Source organism: Zea mays, chromosome 3 (genome assembly GCF_902167145.1).
Source record: "Zea mays cultivar B73 chromosome 3, Zm-B73-REFERENCE-NAM-5.0, whole genome shotgun sequence".
NCBI classification, from domain to species: domain Eukaryota; kingdom Viridiplantae; phylum Streptophyta; class Magnoliopsida; order Poales; family Poaceae; genus Zea; species Zea mays.
Window position 1 is genome coordinate 222,377,762 of NC_050098.1, and position 9,814 is coordinate 222,387,575.

Here is a 9,814-nt window from a genome sequence, read left to right on the forward strand (position 1 = left end):
TGTGCATAGATCCTCGATTCAATCCCAGGCGTTAGCAGACTTCATCGCTGACTGGATGCCAGGGGCTCAGGAAGAAGAAGCAAGTAAAGATGCTGAAGCTTGGACAGTGTTCTGCGACAGTTCCTGGGGAACCTTCGGGGCAGGTGCAGCTGCTGTTTTAGTTGCACCTTCCAAAGTAAAACCATGTTATGCAGTGAAACTTGATTTCAGCTGCACAAATAATATTGCTGAATACGAAGCTTTGCTTTTGGGGCTTCGGAAGTTAAAGGCAATGGGGATAAGAAGGGCGGTTCTCAAAACCGATTCCCAAGTTATTTCTGGTCATGTTGACAAGAGTTGTAAAGCAAGAGATTCAAAGCTCGAGAAATATTTGGATACAGTTCGAAGGCTTGAAGCTTCATTTGAAGGGTTTTCTGTCAAGAATATCCCACGAGGAGAAAATGAGCATGCTGATCTGCTAGCCAAGTCAGCGGCACAGGGGCTGCCTTTACCTTCGGAAGTATTCTTTGAAACAATAAAAGCACCTTCGGTGGAACTTCTTGAAAGAGCAGTGCTCAATATATCTCCTGTTCATAGTGAAGATTGGAGAACCGAGATTATATCTTTTCTCCAGGGCAATTATCTTTCAGATGACGAAGCTTATAACAAGAGAATAGAAGCAAGAGCCCGACCATATGTAATAATAGAAGGGGAGTTATACAAACATGGAGTCTGTTCTCCATTGCTCAAATGTTTATCTAGAACTGAAGGTATAGAATTAATGAAAGAAATACACGCAAGCCTGTGTGGATCTCACATCGGATCTAGGCCCTTGCTGGGAAAAGTTTTTTGTCAAGGATTTTATTGGTCGAAGGCAGCTTCGGATGCAGTAGAATTAGTCCAAAAATACGAAGGCTGTCAAAAATGTGCAAGAGATCAAAAACAGCCTTCGTCTCTGACTCAGTTAATATAGCCCACTTGGCCATTGCAAAGGTGGGGCCTTGATTTGCTAGGCCCACTTCCACCAGCACAGGGAAATTTAAAATATGTTGTGGTGGCGGTAGAGTATTTTTCCAAATGGATTGAGGCGAAACCTTTAGCCACAATAACTTCGGTCACTGTTCAGAAATTTTTCTGGCAAAATATTGTTTGTCGCTTCGGAGTGCCGAAAGCTATTACTGTAGACAACGGAACACAGTTTGATGCCGAAGCTTTCAAAGAGTTCTATGAGCAAATTGGCACGAAGATCCATTTTGCATCTGTTAGACATCCGGAGTCAAATGGGCTTGTCGAAAGAGCCAATGGCATTATAATGACAGGAATAATGAAGTTAATTTTCAATCAGCCCAGGGGAAAGTGGCCAGAAGAATTGATCAAAGTGGTGTGGAGCCACAACACAACAGTGTCAAGGTCAACAGGCTTTACACCGTTCAAATTATTGTTTGGTGACGAAGCAATAACCCCGGAAGAAGCTAAAGCAGGATCAATAAGAACAGTGGCTTCGACCGAAGACGAAGCTGATTATTCTGTGGCAAAAGATGCTATAGAAGGGATCAGGCTTCAGGTTGTGGAGAACATTAATAAATACCAAGCTGAAACAATAAAGTGGCGTGACAGAAAAGTTCGATTAAAAAATATCAGGCTAGGGCAATTGGTACTTCGGAGGGTTGCCAACCCAGATACAGTAGGCAAGCTACAGTTGAAGTGGGAAGGACCTTTTCTGGTAGTATCTTCGTCAAGACCCGGTTCTTACAGATTGAAGGATATGGACGGCAACGACATTCCTAGATCTTGAAATGCGGATGAGCTTCGGCGATATTATGTGTAATTTGATGTAGTCTTTTTATTTTTTTCCTATGGCACCCTTTTCCTTTCCAAAGGGGGAGAAAGGTTTAACGGGGCTATAGCATGTAATTTCTCTTTTTCTTATTTCAGCTCTACAAGAGCAATATCCCCAAAAAAATGTAAATGTAAAAGCTGAGCATGCACCATCGAATGCAAAGAGAAAAGAAAAAACAGGGAGAAGCTCGAAAGACGTCCCTAAGGGGATGCAGAGCGTGACGAAGCTACAAAAAAGCCGTTCCTAAGGGAGCGTAGCGTAAGTTTTCTGCTCAAAAGTCGTTCCTAAGGGAATGCAGAGCTTACAGTGAAAAGTCAACGCTGATTCCGCCGAAATATAAGGCGAAGCGCGAAAAGTCAACGCGATACCGCCGAAATAGAAGGCACAGAAGTTCAAAAGACGTTCCTAAGGGAATGCAGAACTTACAGCAAAAAGTCAGCGCTGATACACCGAAAAATAAACGGTGAAGCCGAAAAATAAACGGCGAAGAGACTTTAGTTGTTCCTAAGGGAACGAAGACTTTGGTTATGGCTTCGTATGTGTGGATTTGGCTATTCATTTGCATGATACATTACATCATACATCTGCATTCATAAACATTCATTTAGGCATACATAGGATCATCATCATCATAACATAGATGATTACTTCGGCTCTAAAAAGAGAAGGCTTCAGAAAAAAGAAAAAGAAGCAGTTTTATGCTTCGCTGTGTACGAAAAGAATGGAAGGTGTTTTTCGCCTTCGGCTCAAAAATGCTAATTTCGTTCACATCAAAGCACTTTATACATTGATGGAAAGGTAAGAATATATTACAAGGTATGGACAAAAGTCTACGAAGTAAAATTTAATTACATCATTCTTTACACAAGTTGTTACAAGAGTTTTTAGAGCTTTTTCTACAGACTATTCAAGCTTCGTCAGTTTCCATGGAGCTTCGTCTTTTTACTCCTCAGCTTCGGCCTCGGCTTCGTTATCCTGTATGAATCAAAGTATGGTAAGCAAAGTTTAAGCTTGAAGGAAGAGGTAGGCACAAGGTATGATTTTGTTACCGGCTTAAGAGGACTTCGAGCTTCATCACCAGCTTTGCTTCGTCCACCCTTTGTCCATACCAATTTTATAAATCTATTTGCTATGCTTCGGGCAAGGTTGGGAATGTTATCCAAATCTGCTAATGATAAGCTGAAATTGGGTCTATTGATAATCTTTACGTGTTCGCAGCCAAACTTTAGGAAGGCAACAGCTGTGCCCCGAGAAGCTACCAGGGCACAAAAGTCACCATGTCCAGCAATAACTTCATCAAGGTCATCAATTTCACTTTCAATATGTTCGAAGGCCCTTGGCAGGTCTTCAGCCGAAGGAGTAAATTTTTCACTGCTCGTTCCAACTGAATAGAAGACTTGCTTCAGCTGTTGAACGCATCGATTACTGAACTCCAGACATTTATTTTGAAGGCTTGTCAATGATTTTTTCAAATCTGAACTCTTTTGGACTTCGGCTTCAAATTTTGTATTAAGCTTCTGCTTTTCTTGTTCGAAGCTTTCTGACTGAGAGAGAAGCTTCGGATTTAATTCTATTATTTTAGCTTAGCTTTTGCCAATAAGCATTCGGCTGTCTGAAGCTCGAAGTCTTTTTTCTCAAGAGCAGCTGATTGGTCTTTTATTTTGCTTTCCAAATTCTCAATTATAACCTCGTGTTTTTTGTCTTCCAGATCCTGCTGCATTTTCAAAGCTTTGCTCAGCAACATACTCTGCACATAAACAACCTTCGTTAAGAAAAAATTTTTGTTATTAAAAAAAGAAGTCGGAGAAAAGTTGTTTACCTTGAAATTGGAATAAAATAAACTACCGACAATGTGCTGTCGTCGGTAGCGGCTGATATCTGTTTCGAGCTTCGGGAAACTGATACTCTTTGATAGAGTACCAATAACCTTCGCACCAGTCTGATCCCGGACACAGCCCAATTTTTCGTCATCAATGCCACCGAAGAGAAGGGCTCCCGGCCGATATCCACAGGATATAGCATATTCTTTCAGCTCTTTTTTTCAGCCTTTGTCAACTCTTGACCAACTAAGTTTTGAAAGTTAAAAATTTCATCCTCCGAAGTGTCTTCGGCTATTTCTTTATTCTTCTCAAGCTCCGGGGCCATAGTCCCTTCGGTGGCTGCGGCAGCTTCTTCTGCAGCCATGTTTTGCAGTATATTATCAATATCGGCAATCGTGCACTCTAAATGAATATCTTCGGCAGCGGCAGCTTCGGTAGCTGTGGCTTCTGCAGGTGTAGCTTCGGTGGCTGTCGTGCTCTCAACAACTGGCATCTTCAGGGCTGAAGCTCCTGGTGGTGTCCCTTCGATGACTTCTGTCACTGTAATGATTCTTTGCTTCTTTGGCCTAGCTGCCTTCTTCGTTTTTGTGGGCTCCTTTTCCTTCTGAAAAAGCTTCGTCAGATGTGGCCCCAGTGGACTTAGCTTGACAGGCAAAGATTCAGTCATTACCTTTAAAATTTCTTCCACGTCGGTGGTAGTGGGTGTTGCAGCAGTTTCTTCTTCTTCGACAATTGCCTTCTGCTTCAGAGCTGTAGCTTTTCTCTTCTTCGAAGCATCTGTTTTCGGCTCAGGCTTCGGCTTTTTCTCTTTCAATTGTTTTTCATTGTCTTTATTTAGAACGCAAGCTACTCTCTTTCTTTTTTGCCCTTCGGCATCCTTGTCTAGCCACTCGTAGTCAGGATACTCAAAGTCCAGAGCATCCATTACTCGGTTTAACCTCCGCTTCGGACGGGTGCCGAAGGCCGCAGTCATCAATTGATCTTCTTTTTTAGAATAATTGCCGAGTATTTCATTGCACATTACTTCAATTGTGTCCAGCTACTCTTGGCAAGGCACTTTGAAATGTTTTTTGAATTTGTAATGGTAAGGCAATCGAACAAATTCCCCTTCTTCTTTTCTCCCTTCAGCTCCGGCATTGCCCACTCCTTCAAAGTGGGGAACACTCTGAAGGCAAAAAAATTCTTGCACTAAATCCCTAGTGCCGATATGATCTGCAATAACTCGAAATTCAGCCAGGGCGATTTGGCTCGGACTCCCTGGTGTCATGTTGCACTGCGGTCTGGTCTCTCCGAAGATCAATTCTAGCGGACTCTGGACCAGGTCCTCCTTATCCTCATCAACTTTGACAGAACCATTCAGACTTCCAGCCAGCTGGCCACTTGCTTCGGTAGCTAATCATTGGAAATTTTGTGTTCTTCCGATAGGCAAAATTGTAGCAGCCAAAATTTTCATGTAGCCCATCTCCTCTAGCTTTCGTCTGGTAATGAAGCTCGTGCACTCGACAGAAGCCTTCGCCAAATGCCTCCACCCCTTCGCTTCGGAGAGCCCAAATATAAACGCTAAGCCAGACAATAGCGTTGGGAGTTAGCTGATGAAGGTAGATCCCAAACTTTTTCAATACAACAGCAATCATCTTGTTCAAAGGAAATCTTAAGCCAGCCTTAAAGAAACTTTTGAAGACCACTACTTCATCCTTTCCTGGCTTCGGAGTAGTCTCCTCCCCACCAAAATGAATCAGTTCTTTCTTTGCCTCATTGAAATAGCCCAAATTCAACATCTTAGGCAGATCATCTTCGGAGATGGTGGATTTCCCAAAATCCAGGTGGCTCGGTTTACTTGGCACTGCGCTATAGTCATCTTCAGACTCAGTCTCCTCAACATCAGCTTGTTCTACCTTAGTGGCAGGTGCTTCCTCCGACGCTACCAGCCCTGAGCGCTTCATCACTTTGGAGATTGGTGCAGTTTCTGTGTCTTCGGCTTCTTCTCCGTCGCGCGTAACACTAGCTGTGGAACGCACTCTGGCCATCTGGTGATTGAACCCTTTGTTTTTTTGAATGAAGTTGAAAATTTTTCTTTACTTTGCCGAATCTCTTTCGTTTTACGAAGCTTGAGCAAACTAAATAGCTTCGGCTGTGGTCAATATTTTGGTAGCAAAACAGTGCAATAGCAATGAATGCTGTGGTAACTTCACACCTATCTATCTGTTTATATAAGTGCCGCAGGTGGGAAGGCGAATCGTCAAGGTTTTCCACACCAGGCAAGCAGTCACCCGCACTCACTGAACGGTGGGCCCCAGAGTCCGAGAAGGTGAATTGCCAGGGCGCGTGTAATTGCTGCAAGATGGGACCACTCCGCGCGCGGATTATTTTAATCATTTCTCGCCAACGAGCTCAGGAAAGGTGTTTTTCGGATCTTCGGCATCCCGAAGCCTAGAAGACTTTTTCACGGGTCAAGCTCGTTACGAAAAACGATCTAGCACCGCGAAGGGGCTATTGTTGGGGGTATGCTTCGTAGCCGAAGATCCTAAAGCAAGAGAGCACCTTCGACAGATCCTCTCAGCCGAAGCTATCACTTAGAAAGCTTCGGCACAGTGATAAATCTCAAGACGAAAGGGAGGAACCGACTTAAAGATGAAATAACCTAAAGACCCATGATGTCTTGTGTCATTATTGTAGTCAATTATAAAAGGGCATAAATGTAATTTTACACAGGCTGCGCCCTGTGCCTATAAATAGGTGAACAATGCCCCCTTACTGTTCACGGAATCTTGTAATCACGGACACCTTACGCTGGAATTTTTGTCTTCTACCAAGACGAAGGTATAAATATGCCTAAATATTATGTTTTAGTATTCAGATTTGTGCAATAAAATATGTGAATAATATTATCTGTTTGCGCTACATCTCTCTATAATATTTTATGTTTCATTTTATGTTGTTTTATAAACCTGATCACGAAGATGCGACCTTCGTGATATTTTGCTCATGGCCTTCGTCCGAAGCTCATTATATCCTTGGGGAGATAATGCTTCAGAGGACGAAGGGTATTAATATTTAACATTTTATGTTGCCTTGTTCTTGATTCATAGCATTTGAGAACAAGTCCCCAACATAGCCGTTGGACAGAAAGCATCAGCTTTCTGTCGACGGGCGAACCGGATAGTCCGGTGCGCCACCGGAAAGGCACTGTTCCTTGTCTGGTGCGCCGCCACATCACCCAACCGTTAGGGTTCTGAGTTGGTTGACAGTCTGGTGCCCCTCTGACTTCGCTGCTATGACTTTTGCGCGACACTGTTCATCACTGTAGCACTTTGCAGAGTCGACCGTTGGCGCAGGGAGCCGTTGCTCCACTGGCACACCGGACAGTCCGATGAATTATAACGGAGCACGCCCTAGAATTCCCGAGAGTGGCTGGTTTGGATTTGTACGGTCATGGTGCACCGGACAGTCCGGTGCGCCAAATTCCAGCACACTCAAGTCCTTTTGCTCCAATAGACTTGTGTCCCTAACTTGAAATTTTTTCTTGGTTTGTGTTGAACCTTATGCACCTGTAATAGATGAATTCTAGACAAACTAGTTAGTCCACGTGTTTGCATTGGTCATCAACCACCAAAATTAATTATAGGAAATGGTTAATCCAATTTTCCTTTCACTAGTTTTCTTTCACTCCGCTATGTATCCAAAGCTCGCTAGAGCTTGCTTTTGGTAATGTAATAAAGTTTATGTAAGACTTTGTGCTATCTGATGAAATGAATGTGTTTACTAGCCTCCTAAGACTAGTAATTGTATCATATTTGAGTCCCAAAGGATCAGGGTGCTTCAAATACTTGGTTTGAGGCATCACTATGTAGTTAACAACAATATTGCAAAGGTCACCATTGCCCCAAAGAGTGGTGATAAGAGTAAGATCATAGACAAGTTTTGGAGCATAATCAAGCATGTGATACATGATGAGGTAATGGATGTGATCACTTTTATGATGACTCACTTATGTGATCTTAAAGTGAATAAAAATTTGAATATAGTATATGCACCTTATATCATGGCTCTCATCAAGTCTAAGACCAGATTCTAGGGTAGATGTGAGGTGGTTCACACTTCATTCAGTCCTTATAAGAATGACAATGCCTTCCTTTGGAAGTCATTGACTCCATATCTAGATGTTGAGCAAGAGGGAAGTGATGACGAGGAGTAGGTTCTTCCTGTAGCTAGTGGAGCTCAGCAAATGCCACCACCTCAGTAGCCACAACAGTTCTGGGTGCCTCCTCCTAGGTATTTTGACCCTTTCTTTTCTAACATGCAGCAAGAAATTCATGCAGCTACTACCCCTCGGTTCCAAGAGATAAGAAACTACATGGATGGGTAGTTTAGGGACACCCACTCTCGCTTTGAGATAGCTAACGAGAGGTTCAATGATGTGGTGATATGTATTCAAAACCTCCAAAAAATCTTTAGGAGAATGTATATCAGCCACTCATGAATATGATAAACACCATGCAACAGAGTTTCCAGGGTAATATGGGTGCTCTCTCCAGTCACTTTGAGGGCTTCACACCATGAATATGTACTAGCAGCTGAGTCAGAGGTAGTAGGTTCTTTAGAATTAATTCAAGTCCTTCTCATCCATATTTGATGATTTATTGAGCCACTTCTACTCAATTTGTCCTCAATCGCCTCCACCTGCTGATCATTGATTCTCCGTTTTAGGAATATGATGACAAAGGGGACAAGAAGGCCAAGATGTTGTTAGAGTGAAAGCGGGAGCTCATCACATGAACGAGGACTTTACTTGAGTGCATGCACGAACTTTGTTTAGTTCACTTTGTTTTAGTCCATAACAATGAACTTGCATTTATATGTATGTGTTTATGTGTGCATTTCAACAATTCTCCTATTGTAATAACCTATATACTCTATGTGTGCTAGATTGTGGAAGTTTGAGTTCTGTCTCATTTATTCTAGCATTATCATATGCTTGATCAACTTGTTGTGACTGTCTCATGGGTACCTTGAATCATCATTATACTTTGTATATCGCCCTAATCACCATATTGTAGGGAAAACTCCACCAAAACTCCGATCGCTTATATGTGCAAAGGCTTTATTATCATATCATGCACATATTTAGGGAGAGATATTTCTACACCCTTGAGCTTTGATATGGATTATTCTCTTTTCAAAAGGAACACCACTAAAAGGATAAGTCACTCAAAACTCACCCTCAAATCCTTCTTATACCTAGGGTATTAGAAAGACTTGACCCCAACCAACTTCTTGTGATTTGTTGTCATCAATTACTAAAAGGGGGAGATTGTAAGCATTTAGACCCCTAAGTAGTGTTTTGGTAATTAATGACAAATATGTGTGGACTAACGATTTTTTTGAGAAAATAAGAATGTAGGTTGGTACATGGAAACATGAGCTAAAATAAGGTCTTGAAGGACTTGGGAGATATTGTCAGATAGCTCAAGGTAAAGGTATACAATAAGTTTTTTCCTTCTGCTGGTCAAGAGGAGTTTAGAGAAGTAAATTGATCGGGTTAGTAGGCTAGATAGTCATACTATCAAGATGGGTCAATGACGTTTCCTTGATGAAATTTTAGTGCCTCATAGCTCATATAGTTGATGCTTTTGCTTAAGGGCCAACAATGCTTCCGATTGTGAAAGAAAATCTTATTCAAAAGCAGAATTTGAATGTGGGCTGAATTGAGGTATTGCAGGTCGTCCGTTGGTCTAACCAGAGTGGTGGGCAGAAAGATGCAGTTTATGTGTTGAAAAGTAAGTTTGTATTGCGGATCGTCCGAGTCTTCGGGCGGACCATCCATAGTAGTGATCAGATCCTCTACTAGAATTGGCTATGTCCATGGTAGATTTTATGTGTATACCGCAGATCATCCGGCCCAAGTGCATGGACCATCTATAGTATGTCCTTTGGATTTTGCATAGGGACTTTGTGTTTTTGGAGTAATTACGTGCAGACTATGCCTAGGTCATAAACAGTCCCCTATCTTGTTGGCAGTCCATCTATGCCCATGTGGTGGAACATTTGTGCCCAGGTGTTGGACCATTCATAGGTATAATGAAATTTGGTGGGTAGATTGAGTTAAGTTCTGGTGAGGTCCCTACTTGTAAACTGTTGACTGTCCGGCCTAGGGGTACGTACCGTCCACAGTACT